Raw genomic sequence first — 21046 nt, 5'->3', positions numbered from 1 at the left:
TGGGTCAGAGAATATATATAGATTACAACTTGAAATACTTGCCATACACACAAAGTTCAAAGAAAATTCATTATCAAAGTACTGGACTGTGCAAAGGTCTTAGGCATGTAAATATAGCTAGGGTACCTAAGACTTTTGCACAGTATTGTGGTATTATGTATTGCACTGTAAGGTCGCCGCAAAATAAAAAAAAAACCAACTTTCATAACGTGAGTGATGATAAACCTGATTCTCATATGGACTGAGAGTGGGAAGTGGGCAGGAGAGGGGAATCATGATTGGGAAAAGGGGAAGAGAGAGGGGAGGAAGCAGGAAGCACCAGGGAGACATTCTGCAATGATCAATAAACCATTTGTTTGGAATCAAATAACCTTACCCTTTTCTTTGGTAAGATGGTGGCAGCGTATATCGGTGAGTCTCTGCAGGCTGCAGGAAATCGTACCAGTTTTCCTCTTAAATATACTTCTTTTGAACTGCTTTCACTGCAGTCTGTAGCATGTAAATTTCCTCTTAACAACGGACTATGAAATTATATCCATGATCTTCAGATCTCGCGTTCGACGGTTAATGCGGAGCGGTTAAGCATGGCACCTTTAAGGGTCAACGCCATTGGCTGAAAGTGGCAGGAGAGGCGGAGTTCAAGCCAGGCTGAAATGTAGAGTGATGGGGCCTTCCCTACCTGGTATCTTGGTGAATATGCAGTCGCTAGAAAATAAGATTGACGATCTCAGGGGAAGGCTGCTGTATCAGGGGCAGATGAGGCAAATGGTAATCATTTGTTGCATTGAAACTTGGTTAAATGCAGATACACTGGATGCAGTGATATGACTGGAAATCAGACTGTGAATTCTGTAAGGAACGAGGTGGCGGAATGCGCTGTTTAGTGAATTCTCACTGGTGCACGGAAGTTGGGGTTACGTCAACTTATTGTCCCCCTGACTTAGAACAATTAACGATTAAATGTAGACCATTCTACTTGCCCCAGGAGTTCTCATCCGTGATCCTGTCTGCAGTTTACGTACCACCAGTGGCCGATTGTAAGCAAGCACTCGCAAAACTCGATGCTGTCTTGTCTGTAAACAAGAAACTGCCCATCCCGGCGCATTTCAAATTATAGTCGGCAACATTAACCCGGTCTGTCTGAAGAAAACCCTGCCCAATTATCACCAGCCTGTAGCCTGTTGCTCCGAAGGTCCCAACACACTAGACCACTGCTACATTGCAATAGGGAATGCCTATCGTTCCTTCCCGAGACCGCATTTTGGCAAGTCGGATTATTTGGCTGTACTCCTGCTTCCTGCATACAGCGAGGCTCCAGAGATTAAGACAACTACAAGGTGTCGTGGGAGGCTGACGAACAGTTACAGGATTGCCCTGAGTTGGTAGACTAGGCCGCATTCAAAATGTCATCTGAGGACCTAATGACTACACCAGGGTTGTTACCGACTCTGTTAAAACAGCGGTGGATGAGTGTGTCCCACAGAATTATTCAATGTTTTCCCCGATCAGAAGCCCTGAACGAACAATGAAATCCGGACCCTGCTGAGAGCCAGATCAGAGGCATTCGAGTCTGGAGATCAAGAATGCCACAAGGGGTACAGCTATGATCTCCCGAAAGTCATCTTTCGAGTGAAGTGGAGATTCCAGACTAGACTGGAAGCAACGAGGGATGTTTGACAGCCGTGGCACAGTTTCAATGCCATAACCTCCAACAGAGTTAAATCTTGTGGTATATGGGACAGCAGAGTATCACTTCCAGATGAGCTCAGTGCCTTCTGTGCTCGCATTAATCACCAGAACAGGGAGGAACCAACCCGCACCCCCACGTCTCCCGATGATCATTTGGTCTCAGTATCCGAAGATGATGTGTGGGCTGCCTTCAAGAGAGTGAATCCAAGGAAAGCATCTGGTCCGGACGGAATACCTGGCTGAGTACTGAAGATTTGTGCCACCCAACTGGCTGGGGTATTCACGGATATCTTCAATGTCTCACTCTGGCAGTGTGTGGTACTCAGCTGCTTCAACCGTATCGCTGCCGAAGAAGAGCGTGGTAACCTGTCTAAATGACTGTTGCCCAGTGGCACTTACATACACAGTGATGAAGTGTTTTTTGAGGCTGGTGTTGAAGACTATCAACTCCTGTTTGAGTGGGCGCTTGGATCTGCTCCAATTTGCTTACCAATGCAACAGGTCTACAGCAGATGCTATCTTGTTGGCTCTTCACACAACCCTGGAACATCTGGACAACAAAGATGCAAACATCAGGATGCTCTTTATTGATTATAGCTCGGTATTTAACGTCGTCCCGTTTGAACTAATCAGTAAACTTCAAGACCTGAGCCTCAGTACCCCCTTGTGCAATTGGATCCTCTATTGTCTCACTCATAGACCCATGTCAGTTTGGATTTGCAAAAACATCTCCTCCACAATCTCCATCAGCACAGGAGCACCACAGGGATGTGTACTTAGCCCCCTGCTCTGCTCTCTTTACACCCACGACTGTACAGCTAAGTACAACTCCAACACCATATACAAGTTTGTTGATGACACCACAGTTGTGGGTTGTATCAAAGGTGGTGATGAATCAGCATTCAGGAGGGAGACTGAAAGTTTGGCTGAGTGGTGTAATAACAACAACCTCTCACTCAATGTCAATAAGACCGAGGAACTGATAGTAGACCAGGAGAGAGAAAAACCAGAGGTCCTTGAGTCAGTAATCAATGGAGGGTCAGGGGTGGAGAGGGTCAGTAGCTTTGAATACCTGGGTGTCACTATCTCAGAGGACCTGTCCTGGACCCATCATATAAATATAATTGCAAAGAAAGCATGACAGCACCTCTTCTTCCTCAGGAGTCTGAGGAGATTTAGCATGTCATCAAAAACTTTGGCAAACTTCTATAGATGTGTGGTGGAAAATGTGCTGACTGGCTGCATCATGGCCTGGTATGGAAATGCCAGTGCCTTTGAGTGGGAAATCCTACAAAAGGTAGTGGATTTGTCTCAGTACTTCACAGGTAAAGGTCTCCCAACCATTGAGCACATCTACATGAAACATTGTTGTAGGAAAGCAGCATCCATCATCAAAGATCCTCACCACCCAGCCGTGCTCTTTTCTCGCTGCTGCCATCGTGTAGAAGGTACAAGAGCTTCAGGACCACACCACCAGGTTCAAGAATAGTTACTACCCTTCAGCCATCAGGCTCTTGAACAAAAGGAGATAACTACACTCATTTAAGGACTCTTTTATCTTGTTATTTCATACTCGTTATTTATTGCTATTTATTTATATCTGCATTTGCACAGCTTGTTTACAGTTTACAGTTCCTGATGTTTGCAGTTTACAGATCCTGTTTACATTTGCTGATCTATAGATTTGCTAAGTCTGTCCTCCGAAAAAGGATCTCTGGATTTTACGTAGTGACGTGTATTTACGGTAAAGATAAATATTACGTTGAACCGGTGCCACATCTCTGCCACCTGACCCACACTCGTCCCATGGCACTCCACCCTCGCCGTGCCCAACATCCTTTGCTCCCGACTGATTTACAAACTCACTCTCTGCTTCACATGGATAAATCCAGTAGTGTGCAAAAGTCTTAGACAGCCCAGATAATTATAATATGTGCCTGTTTTTCGCACAGTACTGTACATACAGTATATGGCATCCGTTACTGGCCTGAGATTCATTTTCTGCAAGGCATTCAGAATAAATACAAAGAAACACCAAAGAGTCAACGAAAAACAAAGACGGACAAACTACCAATGTTTAAAAGACAACAGATTGTGCAGTAACAAAAAGAGAAAAAAGGAAACAACAATAAATAAATAAACGGGTGGCAGAGGTGTGCCAGGGAAGGGGGGGTTGGTGTAGGGGCAGACTCCAGGCACAGTCATTTGATTCCAAACCACTGGTTTATTGATCATTACAGAATGTCTCTCTCGTGCTTCCTGCTCCCTCCCCACTACCTTCCCCTTTTCGCAACCATGATTCCCCTCTCCCTGCCTCCTTCCCACTCTCAGTCCACAATAGAGACCCACATCAGAATCGGGTTTAACATCACTCTCATATGTCGTGATTTTTGTTTTTCTTTCCCGCAGCAGCAGTACAATGCAATATATAAAATTACCACAGTACTGTGCAAAAGTCTTAGCACATATAAATGTGTGCTGAGACTTTTGCACAGTACTGTGTGTGTGTTAAGTTATAATACCATACGTTTATGGACTGACAGATGAACTAATTCAGTCAGTTACTGAGAAAAACTGATAAATTTCTAATTAATGGAATCAACATTTTTATGGAAGTGATCATGTTCTCGATATTTATTGCTTACTTATTTATTATTATTTATTTTTTCTTTCGTATTTGCACATTGTTCTTTTTTGCATGTTGGTTGCCTGCCCTGTTAGGTGCGGTCTTTGATTCTATTAAGTCTCTTGGATTTACTGAGTGTGCCCACAAGAAGAAAACGAATCTCAGGGTTGTATGTTGTAATGTATATGTGCTTTAATAATACACGTACTTGGAACTTTGAACTTTGAGCATGTACAAACTGCTTACAGACGGCGTCAGAATTGAACTCTAAACTTCGACAGATTAGGATCAGGCACCAAAGCAGTTCCAGTGGAAATTGGAAATAGCAGTGGATAGAAGACTTCCTAACGTGGGTGTTCCTTCAAGCACAGAGGTACTGGGATTGTACAGTGTCTGTGTCACCGTCAGGAATGGCAGCAAACATCCTTTCGGCCTAACGTGTTGATTAGCAATCAGTTCTGCACAGACTGTTCGATTATAAGTCATGGCATTTCAGCAGTTTCAAGAGATGCTGTTGATGAAAAGAGCCATCAAACTGAAAGTGTCCTGTATGATAAGATTTTGCAAATCTTTATCATGACTTTGAAGGAACCCATTTGGCTCATTTAGTTGCTGATAACCCTCAGTGCAATCCCATCATTCCCCCCTCTTTATTTCCCTTTTACTTATTATTTTGCATACCCCTCAATTCCACCCTGACTTTCTTACCACTCACCAGATCAGGGGTACTTTACAGGATCCAATTAACCTACCAACTTGCAGCTTTGGGATGTGGGAGGAAATTGTAGGATGTGGAGAGAGCCACAGGGGAAGCAGACAGTACAACCTCAGTGGAGAGAGGAACACAATTGCAGTTTCAGATCAATAATCTTTCAAACACTTGAAGGTCAGATTCTAATCCAGATCCATACTACTTGCTGGCTTTATTAATCAAGATGAAGTTCTTCCTCTTAATCAATCAGGGCTCAAGGTGACGTGCTTCCACTTTGGTTCTTTGGTGCTGAGCATGCTGATAAAGACCAGTGTGAGACCACCACTGCCACAAGTGGGGCAGGAGATACTTAATAAAGCAGGTTGTTTGAGTGTTGGTGCGCTCCTGGGCTTCTGTGTGATCTGAACAAAATTCTCAATGCCATCCTGGATGTCCCTTCACCATTTTGAATGGTCATGGGACAAAGATTCCCACAAGTCATTTGGGATATCACTCCTTTTGGAGGAACCTTCCAGACTGTTTGGGATTGGTTTTTTATAGTCAGTTGGAACATCCTGAGTCATTTCTTATAACCATATAACAATTACAGCACGGAAACAGGCCATCTCAGCCCTTCTAGTCCGTGCCGAACTCTTACTTTCACCTAGTCCCACCGACCTGCACTCAGCCCATAACCCTCTATTCCTTTCCTGTCCGTATATCTATCCAATTTAACTTTAAATGACAACATCGAACCTGCCTCAACCACTTCTGCTGGAAACTCGGTCCACATAGCTACCACTCTCTGAGTAAAGAAGTTTCCCCTCATGTTACCCCTAAACTTTTGCCCTTTAACTCTCAACTCATGTCCTCTTGTTTGAATCTCCCCCACTCTCAATAGAAAAAGCCTATCCACGTCAACTCTATCTATCCCCCTCATAATTTTAAATACCTCTATCAAGTCCCCCTTCAACCTTCAACGTTCCAAAGAACTCTCTTCCTCTTGCTGCCTGCTGATCGCTTGACATGAGAGAGGATGGATCAGCTTTATGCTATATATATTTACACGGATTCCGGTTAATTGGGATAAATCAGGACCAGTACGTTTTGGCCCAATTGAGCCGCTAACCCAATTAGCCAAGGTTTTGTAGAAATAGTTAAAAAGTTATATATAAAGAAAACAAACTACTGTTTAACTGTGCAACAAATTACAGCACTATAAAACGGTGTATTAGTTCCTCATTGTTATCGATGGAGGTGTTAATGCATGTTCACTGCTGTGTTCTTTCGATTGATTGTAAATGAACAAAATCAGTGCAGACACCCGGTGCAGAAAATAGACGGCCTTCAGACAATGCTTCCGACCTTGTTGAAGAAGTGAAATTGTCTCATTTTCACTCCTGGCTGTTTCTGGCATCTGTGCAGTGAGCAGAGCAGTTCCGAATTGTCTTGCTGCTTGTTACTCACCAACTATCAATGACAAAAATCACTGCTTTTTGAGCACAAAAACATGCAGGTGATGTTATTTAAAAACCATTCAGTCTAAGCATGGTGTAGTACCTAACGGCCACATGGCGTGCATACAACTGATGGACTGAAGCTAGTTAGAATCTGTTCGGCAACAGACTCCTGTCCCAAATAAGTGGCTGCCCTGGTTAACCAATGGCCCAATTAACCAGAGTCCACTCAATTAAGAATTTTCTGTGACGTGCGAGTGCAGTATGCAACAAAAAGCAGCTGCATTCAACAATTACAAAGAATAAACAATATATAAAAGTAGAGTTAGAGTTTAAAGTGTGGATATGGAATAAAATTCACATAAATACATAAATATGAGCATGTATTTATAATGTAAACAGCTTTAGAAAAAGTGGTTAAAAGTGCTTGCAGTACAGTGATGGGGATAATAGAGAGAAGGGAGGGGAATGGTTAACTAGAATGGTTAATTAGGTCAACTTCCTGGGAGAAGAAACTTTTAAGGTGGTGTGACTTTTTGATTTAATAGCCCTATAGAGCTTTTGGAAAAGGCAGTTTGCAGGGTGGCTAGTGTCCACAATGATTATTTTCTGGCTCGCTTCTTCGTCCTGGACGCAGGCAAGTCCTGCTGTGATGGTAGACCGCAGCCTGTGATCTTCTCTGCTCTCCTGACAATGCATTGTAGTTTTCATATACTGTGAGAGGATGTAGCACCAAACCAAACAGTAATGGCTGATGTGAGGCGCTCCCTACGATGGCAGTGTAGAATTACAGCTGTCTTTTCTGGGGAAGATGGAGTTTTACCGACTACCTCAGGAAGTACAGCGTCTGCTGAGCCTTGTTAATGAAGGAGATATGGCTGCACCGCATGCGGCCCTGCAAAATCATGACCCCCCCCCCCCCAGGAAGCTGAATGTTGAAGCGGTGCAAACTGTAGAGTTGTTGACGAGGAGTGGATGGAAAGGGGACACATTTCTCCTGAAGTTGATAGGCATCTCCATGGTTTTGAGGGCATTCAGCCCCAAGATGTAGTGATTGCACACGCTTCTCCGTTCACAGTGGCCAGTGTTGGCATGGTCATTGGAGTGTTTTTTTCAATAGACAGGGCAAAGACCATACTGGTACTGTACTAGTGATAGTGAATCTCATTATTTATTGAGATACAGCACAGAACAGGTCATTCTGGCCTTGGGGGCCACACTGCCCAGCAATCCCCCAATTTAATCTGAGCCTAATCAATTTACAATGACCAATTTACCTACCAATTGGTATGTCTTTGGGTGGAAAACAGGGCGCCTGGAGAAAACCCACATGGTAATGGGGAGAATGTGAAAATTCCTTGCAGGAATTTTTGATGCCTGGCCTTAACCTTTCCCAGGGTTTCATTCTAGATCTTTATTTTCAAAGGCAGTGTTGTATTGCAGGAGCAGGTTGGAAAATGGTTGTCTTTTCTGGGGAAGATGGAGTTTTACCGACTACCTCAGGAAGTACAGCGTCTGCTCAGACACAAAATGCTGGAGGAACTCAGCAGATCAGGCAGCATCTATGGAGGGGAATAAACAGTTGGCGTTACTGGCTGAGACCTTTCATCAGGGCTGGAAAGGTAGAGGGAAGAAACCAGAATTGGTGGAAGGAGAGGAAGAAGTGGACTTTTGGCACTGCTTTTCTTCACCCCAGTCGACATTGACATTGGATCTGTTGAGGACCGGTTGGATAAGAGGACAGGCTGCACGCCATCAAGTTGTGTATGTAGAATGGAGATGAATTTCTGAGGACGTTCAAGTGGAATGCACGTTACCTCACATAATCACAAGATTATGAGAGGCATAGATAGAATGGACAGAGAGTATCTGTTTCCCAGCGTTGAAATGTCTTACCAGAGGACATGTATTGAAGGTGCAATGGGGTTAGGTTCATAATATGTGAGGGTAAGTTGTTTACTCAAGAGTTGTGAATGCCTGGAATGTGCTGCCTGGTACGGTGGTAGAGGCAAATACATTAAAGGCTTTTAGGAGGCATTTGGATAGGCACATGGATGTAAGGAAGATGGAGGGATATGGACATGGTGTTGGTAGGAGGGATTAGTGTTTTGGTGTTTTTGATTTACTTTTTAGCTGGGCATTTTAGGATAAATGGCCTTTTCATGTTCCATGTATAACAGAATGGGAAGGCAAACCAACAAATTAGGGATTCAAACCGACATCAAAGAAAACTAGTTGAGACAGCTCAGCTAGGTTGGAAAATGCTTTTGGCATTAATGCTCTGACGTTCAGTGCATTTATTTGAAGACAGCTCCTTGGCTTTACTCATTATCAGACCAGATGCAAACCCAGATCAGCCCCTGATCTAGGCAGCAGGGTAAAAAAAAAATCGTGTGTTTGTGAGAAGTGACTGGAACGGGTGGACAGCGCCATTAGCACCTTTGCCCAAGGCGAACAGAATGAGGCAGCTATCAGGACACTGCAGAGTAACATTAAACGAAGCTGTAGAGGATGAACAAGATGCAATTTGCTAATCTTGCATGTACAGTTAGCAGGGTCTACACAAATTTACACCTCTCCCATTTTTCCTCAGCATTGAGAATGAGAATTTTGGTGGCAAAAATAGGAAAACAGATTATTATCTGAATGGTGGCCGATTAGGAAAAGGGGAGGTGCAACGAGACCTGGGTGTCATTATACACCAGTCATTGAAAGTGGGCATCCAGGTACAGCAGGCGGTGAAAAAGGCGAACGGTATGCTGGCATTTATAGCGAGAGGATTCGAGTACAGGAGCAGGGAGGTACTACTGCAGTTGTACAAGGCCTTGGTGAGACCACACCTGGAGTATTGTGTGCAGTTTTGGTCCCCTAATCTGAGGAAAGACATCTTTGCCATAGAGGGAGTACAAAGAAGGTTCACCAGATTGATTCCTGGGATGGCAGGTCTTTCATATGAAGAAAGACTGGATGAACTGGGCTTGTACTCGTTGGAATTTAGAAGATTGAGGGGGGATCTGATTGAAACGTATAAGATCCTAAAAGGATTGGACAGGCTAGATGCGGGAAGATTGTTCCCGATGTTGGGGAGGTCTAGAACGAGGGGTCACAGTTTGAGGATAGAGGGGAAGCCTTTTAGGACCGAGGTTAGGAAAAACTTCTTCACACAGAGAGTGGTGAATCTGTGGAATTCTCTGCCACAGCAAACTGTTGAGGCCAGTTCATTAGCTATGTTTAAAAGGAAGTTAGATATGGCCCTTGTGGCTACAGGGGTCAGGGGGTATGGAGGGAAGGCTGGGTCCTGAGTTGGATGATCAGCCATGATCATAATAAATGGCGGTGCAGGCTCGAAGGGCAGAATGGCCTACTCCTGCACCTATTTTCTATGTTTCTATGATAGCTAGCAGTACGTGATAAGCAATACAACAAAGACACATCAAGTCAAGTCAAGTCACTTTTTATTGTCATTTCGACCTTAACTGCTGGTGCAGTACACAGTAAAAATGAGACAACCTTTTTCAGGACCATGGTGCTACATGAATAGTACAAAAACTACATTGAACTACATAAAACTACACTAGACTACAGACCTACCCAGGACTGCATAAAGTGCTCAAAACAGTGCAGGCGTTACAATAAATAATAAACAAGACAATAGGCACAGTAGAGGGCAGTTGGTTGGTGTGAGTCCAGGCTCTGGGTTTTGAGGAGTCTGATGGCTTGGGGGAAGAAACTGTTACATAGTCTGGTCGTGAGAGCCCGAATGCTTCGGTGCCTTTTGCCAGATGGCAGGAGGGAGAGGAGTTTGTATGAGGGGTGCGTGGGGTCCTTCATAATGCTGTTTGCTTTATGGATGCAGCGTTTGGTGTAAATGTCTAATGGCGGGAAGAGAGACCCCGATGATCTTCTCAGCTGACCTCACTATCCGCTGCAGAGTCTTGCGATCTGAGATGGTGCAATTCCGGAACCAGACAGTGATGCAGCTGCTAAGGATGCTCTCAATACAACCTCTGTAGAACGTGGTGAGGATGGGGGCTGGGTGGGAGATGGACATTTCTCAGCCTTCGCAGAAAGTAGAGACGCTGCTGGGCTTTCTTTGCTATGGAGCTGGTGTTGAGGGACCAGGTGAGATTCTCCGCCAGGTGAACACCAAGAAATTTGGTGCTCTTAATGATCTCTACGCTGGAGTTGTCGATGTTTAGTGGAGAGTCATCGTTCTGTGTCCTCCTGATAAGGTAAACTGCCCGAGTTGGATAAAACCTTATGAGTGGATGATTATTTGTGTAAACAAGACGACCTGTTCATTTTCACACACACAGAAGAGAATGGTCTGATTTTGCTGGAAGTGTGTTCAGCAGTTTATGAAAACAATTGAGAAACAAAGCAAATGTAATGAGAAGCAAAGTTCAAATTAAACTTACTGTCAAAGTACATACATGTTGCCCTATACAACCCTGTTGTAAATTCTCTTGTGGGCATACTCAATGAATCCAGGGAATAATAGCCATAAAAAATCAATGAAAAACCGCACCAACTGGGCGTTTAACCAGCGTGCAAAAGGCAATAAACTCTGCAAATGCAAAAAGAAAGAAATAATAATAAATAAATATCAATGAAGAGTCCTTGGAAGTGAGTCTTTAGGTTGTGGGAACATTTCAGTGTTGGGGCAAGTGAAGTTGAGTGTTGATCCTCTGGTTCAAGAGTCTGATGGTTGAGGGGTAATAACTGCTCCTTATCCTGGAGGTGTGAGTTCTGAGGTTCCTGTACTTTCTTCCTGATGGCAGCAGTGAGAAGAGAGCATGTCCTGGGTAGTGAGGGTCCTTGATGATCGATGCTGCTTTCCTGTGACAATGTTTCATGTAGATGGGCTCAATGGTGTGGAGGGCTTTACCTGCGATGGACTGGGCCATACATCCACTACTTTTTGCAGTATCTTCCATTCAAGGGCCTTGGGTGTTTCCATACCAGACCTGTGATTCGACCAGTCAACATGTTCTCAATCACGCATCTATAGAAGTCTGTCAAGGTTTTAGTGTGCGTTGGTTTGGAGAATGATACCAGCGGCTAAGAGCAAGCGAAGAGAGATGCTGAAGCCATTGTAGGTACACCAAGGAGTAGTAATGTAACAGAGCCAAGGATTGTTCAGTACACTAAAATCTGGCACCTTTGGGATTTGCATTGGTGCTGGGTCAGTTGGACTTTATTGTTTGCAGCGTAAGAGACTGAGGGGTGTAAAGCTGGATGCCGAGGCTGAACGTACAGTCCTTTTCCCAAGGAAGAAGATCAGGCACCCGAGGGTGTAGGTTTAAAGTGAAAGGGGAAACATTTCAAAGGGACCTGAGGGGTAACTTCTTCACTCTGAGGATGATGGGTATAAGGAGCAAGCTGGCAGAAGAAACAGGTGAAGCAAGTACAGAAACTGCATTCCAAAGGCACATGGAGAAATGCACTGGTAGAAGTGAGGTAAATGGGGCTAGTCTACATGGGTATCTTGGGCGGCCTAGGCGAACTGGGCCGAAGAGCCTGTCTTCGTACTCAGTTGCTGTTTTCCGGATTATTGGATGTTTATAAATTCCCCAAAACACACGTGTTTCTTGTTTACTTTGCATGTTATGTGGTAGTTTAATGAATTTTCCAGTGAACTGATTGAGTTCGGCGGGAGCCTGTCCTGGACTGGCTGCCGTTTGCCTATTGCCGCAATACATCTACAGTGGATGCAATCTCAGTGGCTTTCCACTCGACTTTGGATCACCTGGACAATAGCAATACCTACTTCAAGCTGCTGTTTATTGGCTACAGCTCAGCGTTTGTCACATAACCTCAGTTCTAATCAATAAGCTCCAAAACCTGGGCCTCTGTGCCTCCCTTTGGAATTGGATCCTTGACTTCCTCAACAGGAGACGACCGTCTGTGTGGGTCAGAAATAATATCTCCTCGCTGACAATCAACATGACATGCCTCAAGGATGTGTGCTTAGCTCACTGCTGTACTCTGTCTACACCCATAACTGGGTGGCTAGGCGTAGCTCAAGCACCATCTGTAAATTTGCCGATGGTACAACTATTGTTGGCAGAATTTCAGATGATGATGAGGAGGTGTATACGAGCGGGATAGATCAGCTGGTTGAGTGGTGAAGCAGCAACAACCTTGCACTCAATGTCAGTAAGACCAAAGAATAGATTGTATACTTCAGGAAGCGGAAGTCAAGCGAACACATACCAGTCCTCAACGAGGTGTCAGAAGTGGAAATGGTCAGTAGTTTTAAGTTCCTGGGTGTCAACCTCTCTGAGGATCTATCTACGGATTGATGTAGTTACAAAGAAGGTATGGCAGTGGCTCTCTATCATTATGAGTTTGAGGAGAATTGGTATGTCGCCAAAGACGCTCGCAAATTTCTACCGTAGGGAGCATTCTAACCGGTTGCATCACCGTCTGGTATGGAGGGGCCACTGCACAGGATCGGAAAAGCTGCAAGAAGTTGTTAATTCTGCCAGCTCCGCATGGGCACTAGCCTCCCTGGCATGCAGGACACCTTCGAAAGGCGATGTCTCTAATAGGTGGCATGCATCATTTAGGACTCCCATCACTCAGGACATGCCCTCTTCTCATTGTTACCATCAAGGAGGAGTACAGTAGCCTAAAGAAACACACTCAATGTTTCAAAAAAAGTTTCTTCCCCTCTGCCATCAGATATCTGATTAGACATAAACCCATACTATTTTTCCTTGCATTTTGTACTACGTTTAATTAAATATATATATACATAAGAATAAAAATTACAAATCACAATAAATATATATATATTTATGTATAAATGTATGTATATTTACATACATGTAAATGTATAGGTGTGTGTGTGTGTATATATGTATATGTGTGTGTGTGTATGTGTGTATTTGATTCAATTACGCTTGTTTCGCTCATCTTTGTTTTACATGAATTACAGAAGAGTCGAATGATTTTATTGGTGGTTTGTAATAAAGGACTAAACATACTTTTTCCGCTTGGAATTCTTCAGCTAGTTGGAAGCGAGTGATACAATGCCATATCCTCTTGCTTTGCCTCTCGGCGATTTTTAGTTTGTTTTCAAGTTATCGCCACATTGTGGTTTAACATGTGTGCAGTGCCTCCCTTTGTTTACAAGTGAATATGTGAATGCCCTGAGTTGAATCAGAAAAGAACACAGAACGAATTTTAAGATGATTTTCATTGAAGCTTCACATTTAGTTCCAGGCCTTCCTCAATGCACAATCAAACATTCAGAGGATGCTTGCCAATCTGGAAGAAAACATGGGTAACACGATAAAAATCTGATTAATCAGAAATCCGGAAATCCATCAGGCTTGCTCATTAGACTGGAGTGCAAGCTGGAGTGGACTGTGGGCCAAGCGTGTGGCCAGAGCTGGGGTCAGGATCAGGAACACTGTGAGTTAGTAATGTTGTGGGGGGAGGCACTTTTTACAGCCGGAACAAGCTGGAATAAACTGAAATTTACAAACTGAAAATGGCCAGGTTTGTTATGACCTCACCAGGGCTCTGTTTCCCACTAAGAATCCGAATCAGGTTTAATATCGCGGGCATATGGCATGAAATTTATTGTTTCACAGCAGCAGTACATTGCAATACATAAGAATAAAAATTATAAATCACAATAAATACACACACACACACACATCACTTTATTAGATTTATATAAAGCATGCAATGCAGAAAGGACAACAAATGGTTAATGGAGTTGCAGTACAGAAAACAAATTATCATCCACTAAACAAGCTGATTAACTGTTTCAGGCTGAGACCCGTCCTCAAGACTGGAAAGGAAGGGGAGATGCTAGAGTAAATAGGAGGGTAGAGGGGAAGGAGGATAGCTAGATGATGATAGGTGGGCGGGAAAGGTAAAGGCTTGGAGAGAAAGGAATCTGATTGGAGAGGAGAGTGGACCACAGGAGAAAGGGGCACAAGGGGGTGGTGATAGGTAGGTGAGAAGAGGTAGGAGGCCAGAGTGGGAAATAGAATGAGAAGGGAGGGGAACGGAAATCTTTTTATCTCTTTCTCGACGTATTCTCACCCTCTCACATCCTTGTCCTATCTTCACCAACTCTACCACTAACCCTAGACCTCTCCCTCTCCCTCTCCCTCTCCCTCCCCCGCCCCCTCTCTTTGCACAAAGGAATTGCCCATTTTTATACCCTTCGAAGCCTCTGGCATTACTGTCATAAAATTTGTTGTTTTGCACAGCAGTACGGTGCAATTCGTAAAAATACTATAAATTACAATAAGAATATATGTAAACCATTAAATTAAGTAATTAGCGCAAAAATAGTGAGGTAGTGTTCATGGGTTCATTGTCTGTCCAGAAAACTAATAGCAGTGCTGAATCATTGAGTGTGTGTCTTCAGACTCCTGTACCTCCTCCCTGATAGGAGCATTGAGAGGAGCACATGTCCTGGGTGATGGGGTCTATAATGATGGAGGCTGCCTTTTTGAGGCATCGTCTTTTGAAGATGTCCTAGGAAGGTGGGGAGGCTAGAGACCATGATGGAGCTGGCTGAGTTTTCAGCCCTCTGCAGCTTTTCCCAGTCCAGTGCATTAGTGGCCCTCCATACCAGGCATGCTCTGTAGAATCTCTGTAGAAATTTGCAGGAGTCTTTGGTGATGTGCCAAATCTCCTCAAACATAATAAAAGATCAAAAAAAGGAGCCCTAATCATGGCCAACAAAAGAAAAATGTTAAGATCCAAAAAGGAGCCACGTAGTTGCCAGAAATGTGGCCTAGTTTGAGGAATAGGATTAGTTCAGAATTCAGCAAACAATACTATTGATTTAAAATAGCAGAATAGCGTATGAGGGAAGTCTTGCAAGGAAACAGGCATAGCAAAATCATCGACAATCAGGTGGGAAAAGAAAAGATTGGTAAAGACAAATTCAAGTGAGTCTTGCAATCAGATACAGGAGAATTTACAACAGAGAACAAAAAGATCAGGAGAACAGTTGAACAAATACCTTGCTTCTCCCTTTATGGACATGATACAAATGAGTTCTCGGAAACAAACAGAAACCATGGGTCCAATCGAATGGAAAAACTAAAGGAAATTAGTATTGCTATAAAAGTACTACTAGAGAAATTAAAGGAACTGAAAGCCAGTAACTATCCCTAGGGGCTGATAGTCTGCATCCCAGAGTGTTGAAAGGAAGTAGCCATGGAAATAGTAGTGCTTAATTGTTGGCCTCCAAAATTCTACAGATTCGGAGCGGCTCCTGCAAACTGGAGGATGCCTCATGTAACTCCACTGCTAAAGATTCTGGTAAGGGAGGGAGAAGAAACAGGGACCAACAGGACACTTAGCTTAACGTCAGTGTGGGGAAAATGCTGAAGTTTACTTTAAAAGATGTGATAACAGGACGTTTATCCAGTCGCACTGATTTTTTTCATCCAACCTGAATTTATAAAGACCACAGGACATAGGAGCAGAATTGGGCCATTTGACCCATTGAGTCTTCTTCACCATTCCATCATGGCTGATTTATTAACCCTCTCAACCCCATTCTACTATCTCCTTTCCTGTATCCTTTGGTGCCCTATCAAGAACCTATCAACCTCTGCTTTAAATATACTCAATGACTTTGCAGCCACCTGTGGCAATGAATTCTACAGATTCACCACCCTCTGACTAAAGAGATTCCTGCTCACCTCTGTTCCAAAGGGACGTCATTCTCTTCTGAGGCTCTCTGGTCCCAGACTTCCCTACTGTAGGAAACGTCCACTCTATCTAAGCCTTTCAATATTCAATGGGGTTCAATGAGAACCCCTCTCATTTCTGTAAACTCCAGCAAGTGCTGGCTCAAAGCCATCAAACACTCCTCATAACCTTTTCATTCCTGGGATCAAAAAAGAAAAATGGTGTTTCACAAACCTATTTTGAGGATGTAAATTGTGAGGCAGGGCTTGTGGTATTTGGACTTTGAGGCAGAACTTTTGGTATTTGGACTTCCAGAAGCCCTCTGATAAAGTCCTACAGAAGAGATTCAGTCGACGTTTCAGGCCGAGACCCTTCGTCAGGACTAACTGAAGGAAGAGTGAGTAAGGGATTTGAAAGCTGGAGGGGGAGGGGGAGATGCAAAATGATAGGAGAAGACAGGAGGGGGAGGGATAGAGCCGAGAGCTGGACAGGTGATAGGCAAAAGGGGATACGAGAGGATCATGGGACAGGAGGTCCGGGAAGAAAGACGGGGGGGGGGGGTGACCCAGAGGATGGGCAAGAGGTATATTCAGAGGGACAGAGGGAGAAAAAGGAGAGTGAGAGAAAGAATGTGTGCATAAAAATGAGTAACAGATGGGGTACGAGGGGGAGGTGGGGCCTAGCGGAAGTTAGAGAAGTCAATGTTCATGCCATCAGGTTGGAGGCTACCCAGACGGAATATAAGGTGTTGTTCCTCCAACCTGAGTGTGGCTTCATCTTTACAGTAGAGGAGGCCGTGGATAGACATGTCAGAATGGGAATGGGATGTGGAATTAAAATGTGTGGCCACTGGGAGATCCTGCTTTCTCTGGCGGACAGAGCGTAGATGTTCAGCAAAGCGGTCTCCCAGTCTGCGTCGGGTCTCACCAATATATAAAAGGCCACATCGGGAGCACCGGACGCAGTATATCACCCCAGTCGACTCACAGGTGAAGTGATGCCTCACCTGGAAGGACTGTTTGGGGCCCTGAATGGTGGTAAGGGAGGAAGTGTAAGGGCATGTGTAGCACTTGTTCCGCTTACACGGATAAGTGCCAGGAGGGAGATCAGCAGGGAGGGATGGGGGGGACGAATGGACAAGGGAGTTGTGTAGGGAGCGATCCCTGCGGAATGCAGAGAGAGTGGGGGAGGGAAAGATGTGCTTAGTGGTGGGATCCCGTTGGAGGTGGCGGAAGTTACGGAGAATAATATGTTGGACCCGGAGGCTGGTGGGGTGGTAGGTGAGGACAAGGGGAACCCTATTCCTAGTGGGGTGGTGGGAGGATGGAGTGAGAGCAGATGTACGTGAAATGGGGGAGATGCGTTTAAGAGCAGAGTTGATAGTGGAGGAAGGGAAGCCCCTTTCTTTAAAAAATGAAGACATCTCCCTCGTCCTAGAATGAAAAGCCTCATCCTGAGAGCAGATGCGGCGGAGATGGAGGAATTGCGAGAAGGGGATGGCGTTTTTGCAAGAGACAGGGTGAGAAGAGGAATAGTCCAGATAGCTGTGAGAGTCAGTAGGCTTATAGTAGACATCAGTGGATAAGCTGTCTCCAGAGACAGAGACAGAAAGATCTAGAAAGGGGAGGGAGGTGTCGGAAATGGACCAGGTAAACTTGAGGGCAGGGTGAAAGTTGGAGGCAAAGTTAATAAAGTCAACGAGTTCTGCATGCGTGCAGGAAGCAGCGCCAATGCAGTCGTCGATGTAGCGAAGGAAAAGTGGGGGACAGATACCAGAATAGGCACGGAACATAGATTGTTCCACAAACCCAACAAAAAGGCAGGCATAGCTAGGACCCATACGGGTGCCCATAGCTACACCTTTAGGTTGGAGGAAATGGGAGGAGCAAAAGGAGAAATTATTAAGAGTAAGGACTAATTCCGCTAGACGGAGCAGAGTGGTGGTAGAGGGGAACTGATTAGGTCTGGAATCCAAAAAGAAGCGTAGAGCTTTGAGACCTTCCTGATGGGGGATGGAAGTATATAAGGACTGGACATCCATGGTGAAAATAAAGCGGTGGGGGCCAGGGAACTTAAAATCATCGAAAAGTTTAAGAGCGTGAGAAGTGTCACGAACATAGGTCGGAAGGGATTGAACAAGGGGTGATAAAACAGTGTCGAGGTATGCAGAAATGAGTTGGGTGGGGCAGGAGCAAGCTGAGACAATAGGTCGGCCAGGACAGGCAGGTTTGTGGATCTTGGGTAGGAGGTAGAAACGGGAAGTGCGGGGTGTGGGAACTATAAGGTTGGTAGCAGTGGATGGGAGATCCCCTGAGCGGATAAAGTCGTTGATAGTGTGGGAGACAATGGCCTGGTGCTCCTTAGTGGGGTCACGATCAACTTTGTTCACCAGCAACTTTGATGTGTGTTGCTTGAATTTCCAGCATCTGCAGAATTCCTGTTGTTTACAGAAGAGATTAGTGTGATTAAACTACATGGGTAGCTAGATAATAACTGTTGACATTGAAAAGACAAATATATATAGTTAAGATCTGGATGGAGAAGTCAATATTCATGCCATCAGGTTGGTGGCCACCCAGACGGAATATAAGGAGTTGCTCCTCCCATCTGAGGGTGGAGGAGAAGAAGTGTCTCAGCCCAAAACATCGACTGTTTACTCTTTTTATAGATACTGTGTTGCTACATATATATAGGAATGTGAAATGTGTTTATTGACACGTACACCTTCTTGTTTAAAATGTAAAAGTGTTGGACGAAAATGCCTTTCATAAAAAGAAAATAGAGAACAGTGCACACGCATGTATCCACACCCTTGTCTGTGGCCGTACTTTGAACCTGTTAGGCGGGAGAAATAAGGTGGTCTATGCCTGCTTTGTGACTGTGTAACAATGATAGAGGTTGGCGTATGATCTGTAGTATTCTAAGGATTCAACGTGCATGGCGGTTAAGTGTTCTGTTTTACAGCTAGGCTGCTACCATCTGAGATGTGTATGTGGCATGTCTTAATGCAGTTGTGAAGACATTACAATAACTATTATCAAGTTCCTGTAACTTCAAAGTTCATGGCCTTGTCAGCTCTAATCTGAAATCCCACTTTGTGTGGGCTGTGTACTTTGAGGCCAGTGTATTCAGTTCCCTTTTAGACTCTTGTGTCTTATTGTGATAACACATGTCATCAGTTGACACGTACAGTATTTTTGCCTTTGATTATCCTGTTTCACTTTCTATACATGCTGAGATGTAGTAGGCTTGCAAAGCACAAGTTTCTGTCATAAAAAGCCTGCTGTAATCGTTACATTTTTCAATATGCAGTTAGCTATTCGGAATTTTGCACTTTATCAAGTTTCTTAAAATCTCTTGGTAATGGCATTGCAATGAATTTGGTTAGCCCCATTCCTCAGTGTTATTATTTACGGGGACCTGACGTGACTCCAGCACGTAAGTGGAATTACGAAGAAAGCACGGCAGCACCTCTACTTCCTTAGGAGTTTTGCATGACATCTAAAACTTCGACAAACTCCTGTAGATGTGTATTGGACAGTATATTGACTGGCTGTATATCGCGTCACCTGCTGTTCCGCTGGGGTCTCTAATGTGTCTGGTGCTCCTGATGCGACCTCCTCTGTATTGCTGAGAACCGTCGTAAATTGGGGGACTGCGTTGTCGAGCACCTCTGCACCGTCTGCCACAAGCAGGACTTCATGACTGAACATTTGAATTCCGATTCCCATTCCTGTTTCAACATATCAGTCCATGGCCTCCTCTTGTGCCAAGATGAGGCTACCCTGAGGGTGGAGGAGCAACATTTTGTATTCCATCTGGGTGGCCTCCAACCTAATGACGTGAATATCGATTTACCTTCCGGTAAACAAAATTAAACCCCCACCCCATTCCCCTCTCTGGCCTTTTATCTTTTTATCTCTTCTCACCTGCCTATCATGTCCCCCTGGTTCCCCTCCTGCTTCCCTTTCTCTTGTCCTTTCTCCTATATTAAGGATCTTCTAAGAACCTCTTTGGCCTGCTGGTGGCCTAGTGGCATCAGTGCCGGACTTCGGAGCGAAGGCTCCCAAGTTCCAATCCAGCCGGCTCCCTTGCACGCTTTCCATCCATGCTGAGTTGAGCGTCGAGCTAGCAACTCGGCCTCGTAAAAATGACGGCGTCCCGATGACTCCACTCGGAGTTAAGGGCTTTCTTCTTCTTCTTCTTCTTCAAGAACCTCTTGAAGTAGATGGAGCTTAGAAAAATAGAGAGCTATGTGCTAGGGAAATTCTAGGCAGTTTCTAGAGTAGGTTACATAGCTGGCAGCCAAAAGGCCTGTTATGTGCTGTAGATTTCTATATTCTATGTTTTCTCTCCTCTCCTATCAGATTCTTTCTTCTCCAGCCCTTGACCTTTCCCACCCACCAGACTTCACCAATCATCTTCTGGGTATTCTCCTTCCCCTCCCTCCACCTTTGTATTCTGGCATCTCCCCCATTTCTTCTCAAGCCTGAAGAAGGGTCTCTGCCCGAAACATTGAGTATTTGTTCATTTCCGTAGATGCTGCCTGACTTGCTGAGCTCCTCCAGCATTTTGTGTGTGTTGCTTTGGCTGCATGACAGCCTGGTATGGACACACCAATACCCCTGAACAGAAAATCCTACAAAAGGTAGTGGATACCAGTGAGCGTTTTGTCAGGATTCATTAGTTGGTTGTGCATATTTTAGTGGATTAGTAATTTAGGGTATAGTTGCAAAGTGCTTACATATCTGGATTAACGCCTAGAGGCCTGGACCATTGCTCTATAAATTGGAATTCAAATCCCACCACAGAATTCAAATTCAAGTAGAAAATAAAGCAGGAATAAAAAGCTTGAAGCTGAGACTGTTGGATTAGTTTAAGCACAAGAAATTCTGCAGATGCTGGAAA

At 44.4% G+C, this 21046-nt stretch overlaps 1 protein-coding gene across 1 annotated transcript in view; it reads left to right on the top strand.

Annotated features, from left to right (window-relative positions):
• The window catches only part of LOC134356544 (chromodomain Y-like protein 2), a 208143-nt gene that overhangs the window by 37115 nt on the left and 149982 nt on the right, over positions 1-21046 (top strand). The window lies entirely within an intron of this gene.

Source organism: Mobula hypostoma, chromosome 14 (genome assembly GCF_963921235.1).
Source record: "Mobula hypostoma chromosome 14, sMobHyp1.1, whole genome shotgun sequence".
NCBI classification, from domain to species: Eukaryota; Metazoa; Chordata; class Chondrichthyes; order Myliobatiformes; family Myliobatidae; genus Mobula; species Mobula hypostoma.
This window is presented reverse-complemented; position numbering and strand designations above follow the sequence as displayed.